The following is a 24,128-nucleotide window of genomic DNA, read 5'->3' as shown; positions in this document are numbered from 1 at the left end:
TCCATAATTAATTAATTTTAAAAAAAAATGACCCTTTGAAGTGCCGCGTATACTTTGAATTAAATTAAAATCCACATGCCTGAGTGCATTTCGCCCAGTGAACAATTAAAATTGGAAGAAACGAATTAAATAACAACAGACTGAAGTTGAAAGCATCAAACAACGAGAGCAGCGAAAACAACAACTCCGCAAGGTAATTATATAATCAGGTGTCCATGACAGGCATCAGTTCCAACCACCCACCACCCTCTCCACCTTTCTACCTTTCACCTTTTCGCCACCACTCGATTCGCATGTGCCCACTCCCGTGACCCCTGACCCCGCGGCCATAGGTGCGAGCGAGACGAAATAAAGGCCTGGCACAAATTGTAACCTTTGATGAAAGTTTTTCGCAAAAACTTTTCGCCACGACAACGAACTCGATTTTCATTATCAGGCAAAGTTGGTCGCATTTGTAGCATTTTGTTGCCGTTGCCTTTTGCATTTTGAGCGGTCGTCTATGTGGGTGACTGTGCGTGTTAGTGTGTGTGGGTGTGTGTGTGCCACGCTAATTAACAGGCCTGCCAGGCGACCACTCTCTGTTTTCCCATTCCTACACTGCGAGAAATTCAAGACAATGCTAACGCTCAGCACAAAGTTGCAAAACACTTAGACGCAATCTTTTAAATCTTGAATAAATTATAGCATATATTTAATGTTCAATATTTCAACAAAAAAGCTTGCCATCAAAAATATATGTTATTACATTTTTTTTTGATTATATAACCAAATTGTATCACATCCTACCTGGTAAATTTTATTAAAATTCCTTAAAAATGCATATTTTTGATATTGACATTTTTCGTTTTTTTTTTTTCAGTGCACCATCCATATACGCTTTTTGTATGGCAACAAGGCAGAAAACTTTGCCGCTTTTTGCCTAATACGCATGCATACGTAATTGAGGAAAGGCCACCACCCACACACGCACACACACACACAACAGCACACACATGCACACAGCCTCATCTATTTCCATATGCATATCAATACGCACACACACACACACACACACACACACAGCCATTCAGCAACACTCTAATAAACACAGATACAAAGCCTAACGCACGCACATTAATGCGGTGAGCCCGAAAATCATTGAAGCAACACAAGTAGAAATCCTGAAGAGTTTAGAAAAATCATGGAGCTTAGTTTGATACCCTATGATCCCGTAAAACAAAAGAAGCTGAGTAAAATCCGATTAAAGTTCAATATTTATAACAACGACAATTAAATTGTATAGAACATTTCAATTTTTTTGATAGTTAGCTAAGTTTAGTTTCAAAATGTTCGTGGTAAAAGGTAATTACTACATACCAAAAACCAACGATTTTAGTATCTAAAATATGTCCTAGTTGCACATTGAAAAGTCCAGCAAAAATGCAAGCAACTTAATAATATCATAAAGCTTATTTAACCACTCAGTTCGCATAACGAATTCAAGGTATATTCGCACATATCCCATTATTTCGATGGCGAGTGTGTGGGGTATATAAAAAGGCACTTTACTTTGTCGACCAACCTTTTGTCCATATGTGTGCGTGTGTGTGTGTGTGTGTGTATGGGCACTTTGTATCTATGTGCGCCTGTGCTTTGTGTATCCTTTGGCTGTGAAATTGCATTTCATGAATGGTAATGTGCTATGATGCGAGCCTCTCACCTTGCTGCCCACAGCACTCCAAATGCCGCCCAACTCCCCCACCCATTTGGTGACCTTGCTGAGTGGTCGTCATATCTGTGGCCATGGCTCCAGTGGAACGACGGACACGGAGCTCCAAAAGGTTTCACACCCAAAAAAAAAAACACAAAAATAATGCAAATTGAAGCTAATGCTGCCAGCTGGGGGCTATGCGAAATTCCAATTGAAGTTGAAGGCCGAAATGTTTGATGGACTCAATCAAGATGGAAAATAAATGATGATGATGCGACTTGTTGGTCGAGAAAGTGCTTAAAACTTACACACAAAAAAAAAACCAAATTGAAGAAAAGATTAACAAGAACTTTAAAACTACTAAAGTTTCATTGATAATTTTAGTAACATCTTGATCTGAGTTTAAGTCTTCCGAAATCATTACCTTGCATTGCGATATGGATTTTCATATCAGTTCTTGCTAAAATTGCCCAAATGGAACCGAAATGTTCTTGTTGTTTATTAAATGGGTGAACAATTTCAATTTTACTCAAATCGAATTCAAATCCCAAGGTTTCGACACGCTTTGAATGTTGTTCACACAGGATTCTGTCGTTGGGGCAACTGGGAAAATGGAAAATGGAAAATGACCTGGAAAAGCGATGGGTGGGGTTGTTGGGCGATTGGGTGTTTTGTGGTGGGTGTCAAAGAGCTGTTATTTGCCTGGCACAAGCAATCGAATTGAAATTGTTGTCCCTATTTCGTTGCGAAGTATTTAGCACATGCACAAATAATTGAAATGCAGCTGAGTCTTCATTTCCTTTGGCTTTCAGCCATTATTGAGTGCGCTAATAAATAAATTACTCATAACCCATCCATATATCGCCAATTTACATATGTATGTATATATGTATATACACACATATGTATGTGTGTGTACATATATTTGGGCACTCTGGGGTTTTACAGGAAATTATCGAAAATTGAATGCAAATACATAATGTGTATAAAACAACAACAGAAAGCCGGACAACAAACAGATATAAATAGATGGACAATTTGCTTATTGTTTTGCATTGTATTGGGTAGGCAAAAAAAAAAAAAAAAAATGAAATAAAAAAATGATGCACAGAAAAGTAGAGAGAGCAAAAATTTAAATAAATAATTTCGCATGATTTTGCTGTTGTGTGTGCATTATTTATTTACCAATTTGTTTTAATTTCCCATAGAAATCCATCGAAATCATAAATAAATGCATGCAAAATCAACCGGAAAACCCAACGCTCTTCTGCGCTCATTGATGCACGTTCGTGTCACAAATGGCTAAAACCGAAAACTAAAACTATAGCTACAAAAAGCAAACACGATAACATCTGCTCAGCTAATTGACTAAAGTGCCACTGCGTTAAATGTTAAATGTGTGTGGCATAAAAACACACTTGGCCCCATTCGAAACGCAATTTGTCACAACATCGAGTGCCTGTCATCCATCTCTTTTAGACAAAATAAAAAAAAAAAAGTAATATACAAAACGAAGCCATAAACTAGCCACTTAATCACTTTGTCTAAACAGATGCTGGCAATTGAAAATGCGAGAGTAACCATTTCATTGGGAAACTCAAAGTGATTAAACATTCGAAACACTAATCAAATAGTTTCAGCTCTTTATACAATATATACTTTATAATATTATGAGTAAAGTAAAATAACTCACCTTTCTTACAATTAAATTTACGATCAGAGATATTCTGCAAGAGATATAGAGAGATATACAAATAAATATTTAATTTGTTAAACAAGAAAACAATAATAATATATATATATATAATATAATAAATATAACTTTTTAGTTAAACGAGCAATACAAAAGCAAGATCATCAGTGACCACTTACAAATGCCCCATAAAGTTGCAAAGATTGAAAGTAAGCCTGATTTTTTTTTTTTGGGTTGCATGGGAAATGGTCTTCCATTTCTATATGAATATTAGAAAGCTGCATAAAAAGTGCAGCCGACGCAGCAGAGCATTATGCAAATATGCGAATAAATATCTCTAAAACATTTGTTTCAATTTCCATCCACCACCACACCGCAGTAACCCCTTTTATAACCCCGTAATCCCGCGCTCAACCAATTCCACGGATGTCACATCGGATGCCCCAAAAAACGATTGGATCCAACCGCCCCTATATCACCCAGTGATATGAGCCCCTATAATATCATTCCATTCCATTCCATTCCATTCCCTTTCATTTTATTTCCATTCTATAGTCTAGTCTATGCCATTCCTCCTGATGCTGCTGCTGCTGGCTTGCATAAAATGGTTTTGAGCCCGGTTTGGTGGCTCGAGTACAAAAGATTTTTGTGTGTCCCATAAATTTGCAACGCTGTCAGGCGCGTTTTTTTCTTTTTTTTTCTGCTTATCAATAGGTGCGGGGGTGTGGTTGTGCGGGGGTGGGGCTAGGGGGCGGTGTTAGCTAAACCCTCTTTTTGTGTTGGCCTTGTAAAACATAGCAATCGAGATTTGTTTTAGGCGGCAGGGGATGGTGCACAAAAATGTGTTGCATACTTTGCTGCATATTTGTCGATTGCCATAATTAAGCCGTAAATGAGGCGCAAAGGGGATGGCGTTTTCGAGGGGCTAGGGGGGAGGGGGGTGTGTTGTGGTTTGGGGAAAGTGGAAGTGGGTGGCTTGCCACATCATTTAATGCTCATTAAAATAACTGCGACGCGTATCCTTCCGCTCTGTCTGTCCCACTATCGTCCCACCCCGTTTCCCCACTCTTTCTCCTTCTCTCCCTCGCTTTTCGCTCTCTCTCTCTCTCTCTCTCTCGTTTGGCATTTGCAGCACTTGACATTTTGCGGCGTTTTAATTTGGCGCACGCTCAAGTGCTCCTCGTATTGCCAACAGCACTGGCATGGGCGGCGTGGGAAAATCACAAAACGGGATCCAACTGCAAAAAGGGGGTGATGGCCGGAAGCGCTGTGCTGGCAAATGAATTGCTATAAGGCTAACGGCATATGCCCCAGCGGTTAACGAGCCTTGATTGCCAGTCGAGAGTTGATGAAATATCATGCATGGCCACCGCACTCATCATCGGCTGCCGATTCGAAGCCATCATGATCATTATACGGATTTTCATCGTCATTAGAGTCAAAGGTACATGCATTTGGTCTTAAGCCAAATCTATCTGTTAATTGCTTTTGGCTACAGCATTCGTAATCTCAGTCAATAGCGCATTACAAGGCCTTACTCGAAACTCGAATAACACGTTTAGTGCAGCCAATATTGCTTTTGGTTAATTACAACACAAACAAAGTAGGGCAGAATTATCATGCAAATTAATATAGAATTTACTAAAAAAAAAACCTTCAGATGATAGATATTTGTGAAATTTTCTATTAGATGTTTGAGCTTAATTAGAATTAATTATAATAATTAAATCATAGTTATGTTACAATTTAAAAAAATAATTATAAGCTGCTGTGCGCAGAGTAAGAACGTTGAGTTTTTTTCGACTATTTGCCACACACTTTATTTTAATAAATATTAAATGAGCACCCCTCTAATTGTGCGATTTAAAGGAGAATATTTAAGCAGACCCCTGGCAAAATAACTTAATTCCATGGGGTTTCCCATAATCCGCAGTATTTATCGGCGAATGCCTTTCAAACAAATTCCACTGCATTCCTTGAACATTCTTACACACCCAACCATCAGCCACTTGACAAGGCAAAAATATGAAGTTGATGTCTTTTGGCGCATTCCGCCTTTCAACTGGCAACTGTCACTCATAATTTGGACGAAGATACATTAGTGTGATGTGAGTGGGATTGCGATAGGGATTGAGAGGACTTGGTATGGGTGGGTATGGGGATTCCGATTGGGATTGCAATAGCGATTGGGGATGGGCGTAGGGGTTGTGGATACTCGGTGCCTGGGGGGGGGGAAGAATGGGGGTTTTCCTTATACATTTTGAATGCCAGCGACATTAGGTAGATGAGGTGGGTGGGCGGTAAGAGGCTTTGGTGTCTTTTATCGCCTTTTCATCGAAGTTATCTTGCATATTGCATGAGTCGTTCGCCATATGGAAATTTATGTGCGCACACATACACTTGCGCGAAAATCGTTTAAATTTGAACGTGCTCGAGTGTGTGCGTGTGTGTGTGTGTGTGTGTGTGCGGGCCACAAACATGTCCTTATACATCCTTATCGATATGTTGCCGCTTCTGCTCAGATGTGTGTGTGTATGTTGATGTGACTTACTCAGTTATAGATTTCTTTGGGGACCCTGTTTATTATCCTTTTTTATATCCTAGCTGGCTTCTCCTACGTTTCTTTTTTATTTATTGATGTTGTACATTTGAGTTAAGGGCGCAAAGCGTCGCCGCATTCGTTAGCCATAACTGATGCCGTTTTTCTTTCGTCCTAAAGGTCCACATCTCTCTCCCTCCTGCCTCGCCATATTTTCCTTCATTTTCTACAAGCATACATATACACACATACCGTAGCACGACATGCACTGCATATGAAACTGTAATACAAATATTGCGCATACGCCACATTGGCCCAGTGGCCACAGGAACTGCCCCCAATATCCAGCTGCCAGCATCTAGCTTCCAGCGCACACAGCATCCAGCATCCAGCATCCAGCTTTGCAATCTTACCGGCCAAAAAGGCGATCAAAAGTCGACGTCAAATGCCAAGCCACATATTGGTAAGCAAACTGTAGACATACATAACTAGCTCAGGTAACCAAACGGGTCAAAATGTTATTTACTTTTTCGAGCAACTTTCCTTAAAGGTGCAGCATACACATAAATTGCCAAAAATTGAACGCAAGACATACGTACGTATTTTATTGTTTAGGCGAATGGCCAAAAATAAAAGAAAAAGAGAGACGATTTTCATGGCCTGCAAGCAAGTCGGAAGTATCGAAAATTTTCCGGACGGATATTGCAGATTGGGTGTTCGAGTGGAAATAAGTAAAAAACATTCGAAAATTCTTGTTGTTGTCAAATATCAAAAAAAAATTACTTGTAAATGCTTAGTAGTGCAAGTTTAGTTATAGTTTTTTGGTTTTAGGCTGGCGCTTAAAGTGGCATCATGGAATTAGGTCACTACCGCACTGCTGGCCATTTGATCCGCGGATCCCAGTGACATTTTGTGATCCACTTGGCCATTTCCAATTCTCCGCATCACTGCCAAAGCCAAAAATCATAATTGATTCAGTTTTAATTGCTGCAGCAGCACAAACGCAGCAAAAAAAAAAAAAAAAAAAAAACAGAAAAACGCTGAAAAAAGGGGAGAAATAAAGCAAGACAAATGCAGAAAAAAATACAGTAAAAAGGCCCAAAAGCGACAGGCCAAAAGCAACGATCGATTTCATGCCAGTCGGAATCCTCCTGCTCCTGCTCCAGCTCCTGTTCCTGCTCCAGCTCCTGCCCACTCTACGCCCATGAATCTGCTGCAGTTGAATCAAATTTAATATTGGCGTGTCACGTGAATTTAACTGTGCCAAGCTGACATTTTGCTGGCTCTCATTTCACGTTAGATTGCGCAAAAAAGAAGAAATGCCAACGATGTGGAAAACGGCAAAAACTATGCGAGAATGAAGATATAAGCGAGCCGAAACAACAAATATGCAAACAATGGTACAAAGTAAAACATGCATTTCTTATTGGACCAAAGCTGAGGTGGGATTTAACCACCTGCCAAACGCAAATCCTTTGGTCGAGATCAATTTAAAAAGTTTGCCACACAGTTTGCAGTTTGCAGTGTCTTCAGACCGAATATCTTTATGCTTGGAATATCAAAATTTTTTGAGCTATTTTATTTTAGTTTATATAAGCTTTAAAATAACTAACATGTGAAATGCAAGTGTTTTAAGCACTAAACTTGTAATCATTTTTAGGACTTACGGCCGAGGCTTTCATTTTCCATTTAATCCGCACAAGAATTTTTCTCAAAAATTCCATTTAGATTTCGCTTTCGTTTTCAACCTCGTTGAACCAGACTAAAAGTTAACTCTTAAATCTTGGCCTAATGCACCACACCCCCAAAACCAATCAACTCCCACTCGACAACAATTTCGCACGCTCTCTTTCATCGGCCACTCGCCATCTCTGTCTCTCCCTCTCTCTCCCTTTCTCTCTCGCTCGCTCTGTGCCATTAAGTGCAACACAAGGACGTGGATGACATTGCTACTCGCGCATTTTGGCCACTTAAGAGTGGGTGGGTGGAAATTTGGGTGGTCATGGCAGTGTAAGAAAGAGGGCTAGATGCGAGTGGGCGAGATGGGTATACCGAAGGTGAACTGCGGCTGACTGCAAGGGCAATAAATATCAAAGCATTTGTTTGCCGGCAAAGCCAACAGAGGCTGTGAAGATTCACGCCCACGTTCAAGCCGATGGCCAGAAGTCCGCCCACTTGCCACGCCCGCCCATACCATCATTTGTGCGGAGACAGTAGAAACACTGAGAAAAATTGCATTTACATTTCGCAAACAAAATTAATATTGTGTTTAAAACTCATATAAAAGAATATTTCAATATTTCTCAAATGTATTTGTATTGTTTTCAGTTCTTATATAATTCTTGTTTTATTAAATATATATATTTTTTTTTTCAGTGCACTCACACACATTCCTTCAAGTCACTGGCCAAGTAGCAGTCATTGTAACAGCAACAGTAGCAGTCGCAGTCACGTGCAGCGTAATTTGCACATTTAACATTTAAAAGCATTCCATGGAACACGAAGGCGTATACGCAATAAATTTTACGACCCGCCATTAGATACATGGCCTACCTATACATTATATATATATATATATATATGCATATATACATAGGACCTATAGGTAGTCCCATGGGCAGCGGATTGGTAGAGCGAGTGGCAGGTCCCCCAGGTTAATGATAAATTGACTTAATTACTGATGTGCCAAGCAGCTGAAATACAATTATGAATGATTTGCATGTACTGCATTTTCTTTTCGAGGCAGGGAAAACTGAGTGCTAACACGAATAATAGCCAGGAAAATAGTATAAATTAAATGTAAATTTTAATGAGTCTGCTTTTAATGAGTTTAAATTAAAATTTTGAGTTACATTTGAAAACTTTATAAGAACAATTAAGCAGATATTTTTTTTGTGAACTATATGTTTTAGTACTTTTTCCTCTACACCACATAAATCATCTACATTGTTTTTTAAGCCGTATAAAGTTACCAATTTCACCGAGCTGCCATCCGAATAATTCGTAATACCTCAATAGGTGTGCTAGCGTATGTGATGATGTTTACTCACGCAAACCGAAAAGTTTCCCAAACACGAAGTAAATATTTCCATTATTTGCCAACATTTCTGGACCATATCCAACGAGATGGCTTCCATCAGCAGTTCGAGCACGTTTTTCCCCGACGAAGCGAACTGTATTTCTTGTTTTATGTGCGAGAGAGCCAAACACACCAGCGACATATAATTGAATCCATATTCCTAATGAGTGTACGCCCGAGTGCGTCCTCTTGACTCGGCGGCGAGGTCCTTTACACCACCCATACAAGAGTCGTACCTTTTGCAGGATACACCGATTACGATATGGCCAAAAAAAAAAAAAACAACCCATCCCTAGAGTCCCTGTTGGTAGCCGATTTTTGGCCCACTAAGCAGGCTGGCTAGAACACGTGCCAAAATAGAAATCAACTTTGGCAAGTTCCGTTTTCCATTTCGTATGCAACATGCGATGTTGGAAGCAGTAACAACCTGCAACATTTTTGAACAATTTAATTTATTTATTTTGTCACATTTTTGTTGTCGCAGTCAGCTGGCCTGACATGGGTCCTTCGTCCCTAGTCCTTACTGCCACTTCTGCCTGCGTTTCTGTTTCAGTTTCTGTTTCTGTTTCAGTTGGTGTTTCAGTTGCCTTTGCTGTTCCTGTCCTGTCCCAGATCGAAACGCACTGATAGGCGCTGTCAGTCAGAGGCGAACGGATTTCGCCACCGGATGGCAGGCCGGTCGATAGCGCCGGCTAATCGGGTCCACCCCAAAAACCAAAGGCAACAGCGAAGGCCCCACTCAAATTGAAGAGCCACACCATCCACCCACTCCCAATCACACACACACACACACACACACACATATATATCCGTATAAGTAGGTTCCAATACCATGCACGTTGCGACTGCCCACTGGATTCAATTAAGTTCACGAGTCTTGAGCAATTATTGCTGCAGACTCTCCTCGACATTTGGCCAAAAATCAAAAACAAAAAAAAAAAAAGAATCTGAAATCCGGACTGAGATTAAAGTGCCTGTGGACGAGGGAATGTCATGTTTATGTGAAGTCGTGCAATCGCAGATAAGGAAGAGAATCAACGATTTTTAGCTTGTTTTAAAATATCGAATTCATTACATTACCCATTTTGTTTCCCATTTGGTAACTAAATTATCGCATTGTTCGTGCTTTTAGCTATTTTCTATTCTATAATTCAAATAAATGAAAGGGCAAGTATTTTTAGTTCAAGTGCCTTAATTAGCAAACATGACCGATTCTAATGTCAAACTAATTGTGCCACTTACGTGGGTAATTAAGCGGTAATTGGTTGCCACCTGTATAAGTACGTTTCCAAAATGATTGCATTTAATTAACGTGGCAGCTTATCAAACATTTAATTATATATTAAATCTAAAAAAAAAAAAAAAAACAACAACCGGTACAAGCCCCATTTATGACTGCAGCTTAACTCATTTGTTATGTTAGCCAGCCAAGGGGAATTAGTCTTATCTCTTGGTCTTTTGTTCATTTAAAATTCCCCACATTTCTGGCACACATTGCTTTGAAGGCGATTAATTTTTGTGCGCTGAGAAAAGGGAACATTTTCACTTTGCGCACACATAAATTTTCACCCCTTTTCTCTTTTTTTTTTTTGTGGCACATCGCATTGCGCACTCGGCTGGTTAATTATGGTGAAAATATTTCACTAATTAGATCATTTAACATTTTCTATGCATTTTAATAAGCATTTTCAGGGCGAGAGATGACGTTCCCCTGTCGTCGGACCCTTTAACCCTTATCATATAAATCGTTGGAGCTGCTTAACCCCCCCTTTTTTGCATTGCCATTTTACTTTGCACACCCGCCGTGGCAAACGGAAAACTGTCTGTGTTTGTGAGTGTTGGTCCTGTAATTTATTTATGGCCACATAATAAATCTGTGCATAAGACATTCCCTGACCACTGGTCAAAGATGGCAAACGGGGGGGGGGATGGGAGGTAAGGGGATGGTGAATGGTGAATGGTGAATGGGAGATGGAGAGGGTTGGAGGATGGGGTCTATAAATGGGCGGATCGGGCGGCTATATCCTTATGTGCGTCTGCCTTATGCTCGCTGTTTCCCTTTTAATGTTTTTCCTTCTCCGTTGCTATACTTTATTGCAGTGTCATTTGCGCAAACTGTTGTTAATAGCCTTGTGGCGACACCACGCCCCCCATTCCCAACCGCCCCTTTTCCTTTTTCCGCTAGATCTGTCCAATGGATTTGACCTATCCGAGCTACTTTCTCTTGTGCCCTGCAATCTGCTGTGCTTTTATTAAATTGAAGTTGAAAGCTATCTGTCCGTGAAATGCTTCAGTTTAAAACTCCTCGAGCACTTGTAACATTTTTAAAGTAAGAAATACTTTATAAATTTCATTTGCCGAATTTACACGCTTTAATGCGATTTAATTGCATTGATTATAAGTGCAGAATTACTATATATCTAAAATGCGGATTTAAGTTGATGGCTTGATCTGGGCGAATATTTTTAAAAAGTCTATATTAATTTGTATCCTTTTCATGACTTTTTTGCGGACTTTTCCACCTCGATTTTCCAATCAACCTGCGCGGTTAGCTCCGTTTCATTAAATCCCCCCAATTACTTTTTCCGGATTCGCTTCATTGAGACTCTAGCACTTACCCTTAAATGGAATTTACCGGCTTTTTGGCCCACACAGAAGTGTTGCCTCATTTGATTCGTAACCAAAATCAATAATGAGCTGTAACTAATTCTGCTTAGTCAGTCGAAGGCGTCAATGGAAAAGGCAAAAGGGGGGTGGTGGTGGGCGGCTATACTCGTATTATATATCTATATATATATATATATATATATATATATATTTATATGTGCGTATTCTTTGTGCAGCCTACCACTCGGTGGCCTTTTGTTAATGGTAATGATAATGACGATGCCAAAACCCCATCATCATCCCTATCATGCTCATTATCATTATCATTCCGGTTAACTGTGCTCGGTTGTTGGTAGTCCCCGATGAGTTTTCAGGTCATTTCGTTTGGCTTTGAGGCTGGACTTTGGGACTTTGATTGGGAATGTGTGCTTTGGGTCAAGTATACTCGCAGTGCACACATTTTGCGGCTAAGCTGACTTACAAAGGCCTAAACAGAGATGCTTTGTGTTGACTTAAGGCGCTTTAAAGGCTCAGGATCAATATGATAACGCACACACACAAACACACACACACACACACATAAGCACACAGCCATTGAATCAACACGAAATAATCTCCTTAATGCACTCGCATCAATATTTTTACTGCCCCAAGGACTTGGAAAATATCATCCAATTAATCCCCGGCCCCCGCCCATTCAAGTTGATCCTTAAAGTGGGCAAAACACCACACTTCAAGACACTTTGACAGGTCACCGAATAATTGATATGATTTTTTAATGAATTTTCTTACGTAAAGTTTTCGCTCACTCATTTGTAACTTTGCGTTTTGGTTGGCATTTTCTTTGCGTACTACAGTAACAACCACACCTTACTTTATTTTCACACTTTTAGCTTTTGTTTGTTTGATTTATATGCATGGCAGCTTAATGGGGGAAAACCAACGGGTTGACAACTGTAAATTTTCCACATCGGAATTAAGTTTTCCGCAGTTGTTGGACTTTTAGAGAGACTTAAGAGGGATGAGACCGTGTCACTTGGTAAGTTATTACTGCATTAAGATATTTCGTAAAAGATTGTTATTGTTCATAACAAGTAATCATAAGTAAATCATAAAAATCATAACAAGTAAAAAAAAATCAATATTTCTGAATTTCTGATTATGATAGTTTTATACAAATAGCACATTTCTGATTATTTTGTAAATCCCTGCAGATCGAATGCAAAATTCAATCCCGCACTCATCTCTAGTATGTAATTATAATTCAACTTGAATTGATTTCCACTTGTTTTCCGGACCAAATCGAAACCCATTGAGTTTGCCATCCGTCGATGATGATGATGGTGGACGGAAAAGGGATGAAAATTCCGGCAGGGATTACGTGTAAAGCGCCAAAGAGTGAACCGACATTTTACGACTTCATTTGCCGCGTTACGTGATAGTGCAAGTACACAAATAATCAACAGCAAACCAAAAAAAATAAAAAATAAAAAAGAAATAAATAAAATTGAAAAGTAAAAAAAAAAAAAGCGAAATGAAAGGGAAGGAAAGCCAACAATAAACAAAAAACAATCAAATGAAAAGGCCCAAAGCAACAGCGTACAATTCTCATTGCGTAAAAAGTTGAATCCACGACAGGTTGCAAATGGAATGGCAACGGGGCAGCGGAAGTTGAGGCCGGTTAAAGGGAATTTAAGTTAAACATAAACGCAAACGGAAATAAGCAGCAAAAACAGCGGCAAACATTTTTAGCGTTTTCTGGCACGCGATTTCCACGGAAGTTGCAAAAACAACAGCAAATGAGAAAGTGTTTTGCCAGCGGGGAATCGACTGACTGATGATCTATGGTGCCCCAAAATGTATGCTACGCTTTCTTCACGCGACCAATTCGTGTGAAAGTGTTTATTATCATTATGATAATATGGCCAGATAAAGGTGTTTCCCCTTATTTGACATTTTGATTAATTTGCGAAGGCACGGAGAGAATTAAGCTTGCATCCGGTATAAATTGCAATTAATAAAAAGATTTAATACAATTAATTATACTATATAAAATCGAAATCGAATTCGAACAGAAACCCGCACAAATACATAAATACTAAAGTACTTTATAACAACTGCATCATATTGAATATTGGCACCAAAATACCCCGAATTACCCTGCAAATTATCTGGCAAATAAAGCATAAATCCAAAGCCCTTTCGCCAATATCAATACAACTGAAACGGGAACTGGGATCATAGATACGTATAGTGCATTTGCAGATATATGTTTATTTGTCTGTTCACGCCACGTGAGCGTGTGTGTGTGTATGTGTGTGTGGTTGTGTGTGTCTAGCACACTGACACACTGAAAAGACGCCAAAAGCGGTGCCGCAGAAAATAAACAAAAATTGCTGCACAAAGCGAAAGAGCAAGTATGAAAGCGAAACGAAAACAAAAGAGTTTTGCCCAAAAGCAAAGAAGAGAACAAGGGAAAGGGATGCCAAAAAAGAAGTACAAAAATAGAGGAATAAAAATAAACAAACACTAAAGTAAAGTGTATTTATTTTGGCGGATACCCAATAGATATATATATCTTTATCAATGGTTCATGGAAAGGTTCGAAGTCGTAATATCAAAATGTGCCTACGTACTTTAAAATTAAGGATATAAAAAGTATTAAATATTTCGGATATTTGCAAATAAACGTTAATGTTAAACTTTTGATAATGTTAAGATATAGAAAGAAATTTGCAAGATACCATAAATTATTAAAGTGCAGCACACAGCTTATTTAGCCCAGTTATGATGCCAAGACTCCAGTAATTTCAATTCCTTATTGCCCAGTTCGTAGATACAACAAATATGTGGAACCTTTATGGGTAATTCTACCTTGTTTGCACAATGAAAGTGATTACACACAATTAACGCTAATATGCAGCCAATTTATATGGTCTCAAATGCCTTGGCTTTGAATTCAAGCGAAATCCATCCCGAAATGCTGGCTCTTGCTGTACATTTGGGCATTTAAGATATATACACACAAGGCTTTCAATTACAGCTTGTCAATTAAGGTACGTTTAATTAAAACTAATTGTACGAAACTATAATCCTGACTTAAGGGTGCAAATTCAAAGATTCAACAAATTCAGATTTTATATAGCCTTAAATTCTGGCATATAAATGAGATATCAGCTATCGATAACTTGGGACTATAGCTTTCATAACATATTGATGCACTTCTTAGTACAGTTGTGCAAGCAATCAATTTAGCTGACGCTGCAGCCACAGTAATCGATATGCCCAATGCTATCGATAAATTACCCTGGCGTGCTGTGTCCGATTCAACTGGTACAGTTGTGCTCGGCACACTTAGTCAGTCCGTCACTCATTGAATGCTTTGGGAAATCTTTCTGAGAGCCAGTGCTGTCAATAACGTTGGCTTGGGTTTCCAGATTTCTCCCTTCCGAAAACGCTGCACATGACAAAGGAAATTTCGTGGATTTTCTTCCTCGATCCCGTTTTGTTTTGTTGGCCAAATGTTAGCGGGGTGTACTACCTTGATATCCCTAAACTGCTTCTGAAAACTCCGCCAACTGTCTGCGTTTTTTTTTTTCTGCTTTTCTGTTTTTTTTTTTTTTTTTTTTCTTGGACGTCACGACCGTAACGTAAAAGCGGCGCGTGCTCGGCTGCAACACACTCACACTCTCAGTAAAACACCGATGCTGTTTCCTGTTTTTCTTTTTTTCTCTACTTTCTCCGCTTCGTAAAATTTTGCTGGTATATGTACATTTACCATTATTTCCATTCGCATTCAGTTGAGAAAGGTATTAAGCCGGAAAAACACGTTGCACATCGATGTACGAACGTATCTGTGTGATCGTTTGCCATTTGTACACAGAAAGAATATGATAACCATTCAAATGTAGTGTATCCAAATCAATTGCGACTGATTGTAATAATAAACACGTTTCTCTTTTATTAAGAATTATAAATAAATATTTGTGGCTAAATGTTGATATTATGAAAAAGGCATATTTATTTCTCGCTGTGTACGCCTGAACATGTGTGAGTGTATAATATTCCTTGGTGGCCAGCGAGGCGATGGCACGTGTATTTACGTGAAGTCAACGTAGCCATACCTGAGAGATTCGCCAGGACAGTCGTTTCTGCTCAGGAAAAGTCAGTGGAAGTGGGGACAGGAGAAAGCTGGGAATTCCCAAGGGAGGTAGTGGAGGACAGGTTGCCTCAAATGTTGGCCAAAATCAAATGAAATTAGCGTCGCAGTCGGTTCCGAGATGATTTCAAGATTGTATGCGACAGATATATACATACATATATATATATATATACTAGACAGTGGATAGTAGACGATGCGGCGATGGGCGGTCACAAGTTAATTAAAAGTGAAGTCAGCACTGAAATTAGTTAATTAATATTAAATTCAATTTGAGGCGTCGGGCCTGGTACAATTGAGTTATCAAACGAGCGCCTCGGGTCTTCCGTTTTCGCGCCGAACGTGACACTATTAAAATGAAAGGAATGCCCAATGTCCTTTCCACTGTAAAATGAGGAACGTGTTCGCCGGACTCATGAATCTCATTTGGTTGTAGAATAAACGGAGAAGGACCAAAAAAAAAAAAGGAAGTAGGTGGACAATCTCATGATCGCAAATTAAGCTGTTGGCTAAAAAAAAAACGTTACACACACTTTTGTGCGTTTATCAGCAATCAGCCGCTTAAATTTAAGCGGATGTTAGGAAATTTGGAAATAGTCTAAGCTTTTCCCTAATCTGTCTTACAAATTGTGTGTAAAGCATATTAAATCACCTATTTATGCTGCAACTTTTCAAGCACAATATGCGAAAGTTTAGCAGCTGATTGAAAACGATTACCATTCGTTTAGCTGTAAGGTTCAAATTTTCCGGTACAATGTGGCACACATCTCACCGTACATTTGTTAGAAATGCACATTTGCAATTAACCAATGAACCGTAAGGATAACTAGCATCTCGAAACCATCAATTAGGATCGCTCACTTGCGGTTACCTCGAAAGCATCCCTCATCTTCGCCAAAAGTTCACATATACCATATAGGTATAAATATATATATATATTATATATACATTTGGGCACACATCCATTTGCATTCCATGGCCATGAATCTGTAGGCGAGGTTCATGCCTAATCTTATTTACCCTTGCAGCCCGAATGTATGTAAATTTTGCAATTTGAGCACGATAACAAGGTTGATTGCGGCCGATGGCTTAATTCCCATTACACAGAAATGGGTACTAATAAAAAAAAAAAAAAAAATAAGGAGGAAAATTAAAATGAAAATGTCCGAGTAAAAAGTGAAATGTTTACAACCATTGAGAGCATGCTATCTGCAATCTGAAATCTGCGTGCAAATGCACTTTGCTTGTAGAACAAAATCAGTGCCGGCAAAAGATCCATTAAAGAAATCCCCATGCTAAATCCAAGGTAGAAACTCAGCACCTTCAGGGGGGATGGGGGGAATCTGCCACGAGTACCGTGCAGACTGAGCCACAGGCTAAGCTAGCATAAAAAGTGGCATCTCGCAACGTGCAACATCGGTCGGCTATATGCAACATCAGTAAAAGTCTGCGGCAACATCAAGAGCTCAGACACAGAAGCACATAGAAAATACTACAGAAAATCTACCAATTTCTAAGAAACATTTTAACAACCAATTAATTTCAAATGGAAAATCATTGCAACCAATGCAGCGTAATTAAGATATACCAATTAAAGTTCATTTTTCTGCAAGAATATATCTTCAATCACAAGAATCTTACTACTAAAATTTAACAGAAAATTGTAAAACAAATAAAACAAAAGAAAAAAAATAAACTAATTGCACACACAGAATAATTAGTAATTTTTTTACAAAAAATAATTAGCAGCACAATCATCAATTGTTGAAAAACACAAGATATTCCATCCGACTTTAAGGGCAATTAACTCGAAAACAATAAGCCAAACACAAGTGGCATGTAAAACAACAAAATAAAAACCAATTAAAATTGTTGCAAGCATAAAAGAAAAAAATATTATATAAATGTTTTGCTTGGAATGCTTTTTTGAATCAAATGCAAATGTACAAAAAATATTTGTTTCTAGTTGCAATAAAAACGAAATGCAAATGTGACTTAAACTGATGCAACAATAACATCTTTAATTTTTTTGATAGAAGAACAAATGGCGTAATTGGATATTAAAGAGTTCGCAAATACTTTTACATAGATACAAAAATCATAAAATATATACATAAATATGCAACTTTTAAAACTTAAGAAGACCATATCTGTCATAAATGCAGCAGCCAGCTTAAATTAAATCAATGTTAAATAAAAATGTATGCATTAAACATGTAAATAGTTTTCATTCTGATGCTACAGAATAAGCAGAATGTACGTAAAACAGAAGAAAATCGATGGCAGGTAAAAAGCGGAACAGAATTCCTAAAATTCACTAGGTAAAATATAAATAAATAAAACAAACTTTGAACGAGCAGCTGCAATGTAAACAAAACTAAGTCCCATTGTCTACCATTTGCTGCAATTATTATTTAATTTTTTTCCGCTTACACGTTGCACTGTTTTCCTGTGCATTTTTCCATTTTTGCTTTGTGGCAAAAAAAACAAAAAAAAGGAAACAAACTGGGCTGCACTCGATGTTGGTTGTCAAAGGAGTGGAGCGGCCAATCTGCAATCCCCGATCCCCAATCACCAATCCCCTCCAGAAAGTGCCCAGTCCAGCCACTGTCAATGCATTGAGCATTTTTGCCTCGCTCAAGTTGTCCGTGGCCCCGATAGTTATCATAAATATTTAATTTTCATTTTGCTAGCAATTCTCCGCCCGAGGAGGCAATTCGCCCACTCAACTGGCATCTCTTTATTTCCCGGGCTAATTGAGAGATTATGCAGAAGGCCGGGGTAAATATGAAATTTGTATCTCAATCAAAGTCGGCAACTGCAAGAGCTGCAAGTCGTCAGATCAGAACTTATTTCCATTTCAAATTAGTTTTGCCATCTTGCGAAAGTGTGTGTTTCATTCAGTCAGTTTTAGTTTCATTTTAGTCGCAATATTGATTTAAATACCAAATGCACAGGCATATTTATGCACATATTTTTGTTTTGTTTTAATTACCGCATATACCGGAGCATTTAAAGGCAAAATTTCAAAGGGCACAGTAGGACGAACATTTGTTTGCTTTAATTATAAATAATATTTAATCTAGATATTTCATTCGAATGGTCACCCCAAAATGGTCGGTTGTAAGCCGTGTTATTATTATTATTACTTGTGTTTATTATTATTATTGGCATTTTTGTGCCTCTGCTGCTGTTGTTGCTGCTTTTGCTGCTGCGGCTTAAGTGCATAAATAAACAGATTTTAATTTAATTATTATGAAATTCATTGGCCCCCGGCCGGGCTCCATTATTAACGGCATTCGATTCGGCATCCGATGATGATGGAACTGCCACCGGAGGATACCGATACCTCCAACTAGGATGTGGTGCATAAATCTGGTATCGTGTAAAATGCTAAATATATCGCCGGCCAAAAACTAGCACACACACACACACACATTCATTCATTCAGTTTGACCTTATTAGCTGCAGTTGACCAAATCGAATTAGACCCCTGGGTGAAAGCGTTTGGCAAACAAATTTTTGATTCGTTTACAGCGGCCATGGCAATTGTCCAGCTCGGTTGATTCCCGGAGTTTCGAAAGGTTTATAAATTAACAGGGGAAAGCTGCGAATATCTTTTCATTGCTAAATATGAAAGACATCAGTGGAAGTATTTACATGCCATTGCAGATTATATTAATCCAAAACTATTAAAATCCCATTTCAATAATCCGATAATAAGAGTGTAACGATTATGTTCGGTAATCAGTTTTATTAAGTGACATATTTTTAATTATTACTTTTTAAGTGCTATTCATTTACAGCAATTTCTTTTTAATCACGGCATTTATAATAGTTTATTGTCAATCAATGCTGTAATTTGCACTTAACAACCTCAAACGAAAGCGATAGTGAAACTTAACTACAGCAAGCCGAAGTTTGTATACGCTTTCGTTGATATTTAAAGCGATTAATCCGATATGAAGTCTATAGAATTATATGTTAACGGTTACTTACCCTTTGATGTTGATATTCAAATAAAATTAAAAAGATGACCAAACAAATATAAACTGCTTAAAAGTAGTCGAAATTAATATATAAAACTGTTAGTTTGGCGGATAGTTATGCATATTCAACAGCAATATTTTGTGCTATTTCTGAATTAGATAATGTTTTCAAAGTCACCCAGCAAATGTTAATTAACCAAGAAACCAAGAATGGAAATATAAAAATTAGAAAAACTCCCTAATTGGTAACGCACAAGTCTCCAATGAAGTTGACAATTTGAATGGAAATGTGAAACCCATTGAATTTCCATCAACCTATCAAATCACAAGCCCATTTTTGGTAATACGACAGATTGAAGTGCTCATGTCATGTATCCCTTTTGCTCCGGGCGGCAAGTGTTTAATGTTCCATTCTCGTATTACAAACTAAGCAACCAGCTAACCCAAAAAATGATCAATGTCCCCAACGGGCTTCGAGGAAACCGGAGATCGGATGTAAATATTTCCATAAAATTTAACCAATTATTTGACGAAAACTTACCTTTCCCAAAAACGAAACGGATATGACACGTGTGATTTGATTTCGGCTTGTAGCGGTGTTTTTTCTTTCTTTCCTTCCTTTCTCTACTTTCTTTTTTTTATTTGTATGGGCGCTTTTAATATTCACCGGCCATTGCCATTCAATTTGTTTGCCATTTATCAATGGTAACCGAATACCGACATTGCACACACTCTCCCTCTCTCCATCGGATATATTCACTCACACACTTTTCACTAGGGTCTTGCCTTGGTTATTTGCTGATTTTATTATATTTATTCCATACAAATCGAACCCAAAACAAACAACAAAAATTGAAAAAAAAACAAAGTCGAGCAAGTAGCGCAGTCGATTAGAGTGACCAAAAAAAAAAAATGAATTCAATTCGCGCGAAGAAGTCGACTCACAACAAACAAGAGGAAGACACCACGAAAGCGACGAAAGCGACGAAACAACAGACACCACTATTTCACTTCTGTGGGTCAAATAACACGCATACGCACCGTGGACCGTTAGCCGCCTAAAATACGCATACGCACCGTTGGACCGCTGCTCGACAACTGACGGCGCCGCCGATGCGAAACCGTGCAGATACCGACGTTAACTGCACTCGCCGATATTTTGGCCAAGCGAATGAATCCACACGCACATCACCCCGCATCAACCCGACCGCCTAGTATCCAAAGTTTACCAAGTTCCGAGTTGGTGTTTTGTATGTTTTCCACGACCCACGACAACGCACGAAGTACACCATTCGGTTTTCGGTCTATCGGGCCTTTTGCTTTTTGCCACCTAGCCACGACACGAAAAGCCAAACACATTCGGCTCTTAGCCATCGTATCCAGTGTGCGCATGTCACTAGGCCAAGACAAACTCATCCAGGGCCAACTTACTCAGGCTAAGCCACAAAATTGGCGCGCAATTTCAATTAGTTGATGTCCCTCACACATCCATCCATTGCCGCAATTTCTTTCGCACTAACCCCCCCCCCCTTTTTTCTCGTCTTAGCCGGCTTTCCCAGCTTTTCCGGCTTTTCCGGCCAGACGTCTGTTGCTCTCAACCAGCCACCAAAAGTTTTTGGCGGTTTCGGCCAAAATTTCCGACCCTGTTTATCGACGCTTAGTCGATTTAATTTGGCATTTAAAGTGGACACGTTCAGGCACTCAATGATGAAATCTGATCATCACAAGTTGCCGCCAAAAACGAGCGACGGAGTTATTCATCCGGCTTCATTTATGGTTAAATAGGGCGCACAAAAGTGCACTTACAAAAATGATTGCATTGTGCGGTAAGTGCAAGTGCTTCTCTCTTAAGTTTTCGAAATTCAAGAAATTAAAGGAAGAATTAAATTAGTGAAAAATATATTCGACAGAAACAATATGAGTAAAATAAAAATGTATTTTATAAAAAAAAGATTATGAATTGTAGTAATTTTAATTACCTTTATAGCTATTAATAAATTATAATTTAATATTTGGATTCAATATTAAATTAAAGTTTGTTTTGCTAAATGTTAACTGTAAGTAAAACTATTTTTTTTTTTAATTTCAGCCAGTGTTCATTGGCAAGTGTCTTTTTTTTTAGCATGTATGATGGGGGTTTTCATCCACGGTAGCTCTTTTTTTGGTTAATGAAAAGTTGCCACTGATGGCGGCCAAAGAAAATGCAGAAAAGCCGGCAAACTGGCTTAGTGGATGGCGTGGGTGGCGCCAGTGGAAAGTGCTGGGGTAATGGGAAAAGCAGACGGCTGAAGGAGCTGCCCCAGCTGACAAAGACCAGGCTAAAACAAAGGACCCCACAATGGCTGACAATGGCAACTTGTCGAGGTTTTGGGGTTTCTGCGGGGGTTCATCGTGGGTTCCATGATGGCTTCGGGGAAATTCCGGGGGCACCGTACGCTAGCTGGAAAAAAGAACAACTCTCACAATAGACGCGACCCCCCCCCCCCCCCCCCGGCTATCCCCGCATTTATCCACCACATGGCGTGAAATGTGGCATTCAAATAAAGGAACACTCTAATAAGGCTTCCTTTTGTTATTGATAGAAAAAAAAGAGCGAGAGAGCGCCAGCTACCGAGGAGGAAGTGCAGCGAAAAGTGGGGGTCACGGATGGTGCCGAATACCCACCTCCTTCTCCGCCCGGAAAAGTCGCATCTGCCAAGTGTGAACTACTAGTGCTGGTAGGGCAAAAAAAAAAAAAAATTGAAACAAAAAAACTGGAAAGTAATTTCCGGCTGCGCGTGACGAAATCAGTAGAGGGGTTAATAAAAAGAAAATAGCACAAAAAGTGCTGAATGAAAGAAACAGTAACTGGTTAATAACTGGCAGCAGCGATTTGACGACGAGCCAAGATTGCATCTGAATTTTGCCTGCCCTTCAAGTACAGTCCCAACAAAACTAACTTGTCATGACCATGCATGTGCACTCCGAACTTTAGAAACATAAATGATTTAAGTAGATGCACTCCGAACTTTAGAAACATAAATGATTTAAGTAAATCAAACACATCGAATTCCATCAAAACATTTTCCGAAATTGTTCAATGCAGTTGTGTTGACTCTGAAGTGACATTATTTAAGTTTTTTTTTTTAACCAGAAAGTAGCTGATTAGTTCCACGGGTGTCACGCAGGCTCTAATTGCAGCTCAATGCCGCCGGTTGGGACGCGTATCCAGTCGGGATTCGAATGCTGGCTACGGAAGGAATACAGGATGCGGGATGCAAAATTCAAAACCAGCCAGCTTCACACACACACACACAAGTCGCTTGACAATATTCCCCAAACAACAATGGCTGGCGGTGGCAAATGCCAAATGCTAGCTCAACCCCGATACCTGGAGCATTTTGAGTAAGCGCAAAATTTTGGAGGTTTTCCCACCCTCGGAAAAGCTTTGTATGTGTAAGTGTGTGTCTGTTCCTCGATTGCTCATAATGTGCTACTAATGCTAATAAGCATTTATGTGTCTGTGCCCCAGGCATCGTATGCATCAAGGAATCACCCATTGTCATTGGGCATTCCATAAAGAAAAAAAAACGAATTCAATAATCATCAGATATATGTATACTTTAAATATATGGGCTTTTAAATTGAAATCAAGCATTTCAAACATGTTTATTGGTTTACGAACATTTCTGCGGTTTTCGTTTTAAATACCCTAATACAAATTAGATTCATTTTGCACTCTACCAAACAAGCAAGTTGAACTCCTGATTTCTTAAGACCCTTGGAGCGAAACTGAATGCGGGAACATCGCATCGGGTGATTCATAATCCCCTTTAGTCGAGACAGACGCAGTCGGTGACTATGACTTCGGTACGAGTTTCACTGCGACTTTGGCAACGGTCCTGACTAAGGACTCCGGCGGAGGCTGCAAACGGGTTTTGCCGTAAACACGCTTCCAAATTACATTTAAGTAACACTCTCTGAGCTACAGCCGAGGTCATCGAAATGGCACCACCTGGTTTAACCATCTAACTTAATTTCTTCTCTCACCTACATATTTTGAGCATAACATTGGAAATAATTACCCAAATATGGAATGTTATGCCTCGTTGAGTTTGTTTTTTAATTTCCAATCGATCTGCATTCAAGTTTGGGAATTCTAGGATTTTTCAATTTTTGGCAAATTTTGATGATGTTACCCCTTTCAAAAAATGCGATAATTTGGCCAAAAATTAATTTTACAAAATCAATTAAAAAGTGAAAGGGATGGTTAGTGTTGATTATAAGGAGTATAAAATGGTAATTCTTTTTGATGTGAGGCAATTTTTAGTCAAGTTATAGCCAAAAAAGCGAACTTGAAAACTGAGTTTTTTGCCAAAAATAGTTTCCAGAT

General features: G+C 38.9%; 1 protein-coding gene across 5 annotated transcripts in view; it reads right to left on the bottom strand.

Moving 5' to 3' along the window:
* Ten-a (Tenascin accessory) overlaps window positions 1-24,128 on the bottom strand; it is a 291,517-nt gene that overhangs the window by 186,003 nt on the left and 81,386 nt on the right. For 4 of the 5 annotated variants that reach the window (NM_001169261.3, NM_001169260.3, NM_001144718.3 and 1 more), the window contains exons 1-2: window positions 20,298-20,926; window positions 3,384-3,417 (exon numbers count right to left, since the gene is read on the bottom strand). The gene's annotated coding sequence lies outside the window, so the exon portion shown is untranslated. Of the gene's footprint in view, window positions 1-3,383; window positions 3,418-20,297; window positions 20,927-24,128 lie in introns of those variants that run through there. The other variant, NM_001169259.3, reaches the window with a different exon arrangement.

This window comes from Drosophila melanogaster, chromosome X, assembly GCF_000001215.4.
Source record: "Drosophila melanogaster chromosome X".
Lineage (NCBI taxonomy): Eukaryota > Metazoa > Arthropoda > Insecta > Diptera > Drosophilidae > Drosophila > Drosophila melanogaster.
This window is presented reverse-complemented; position numbering and strand designations above follow the sequence as displayed.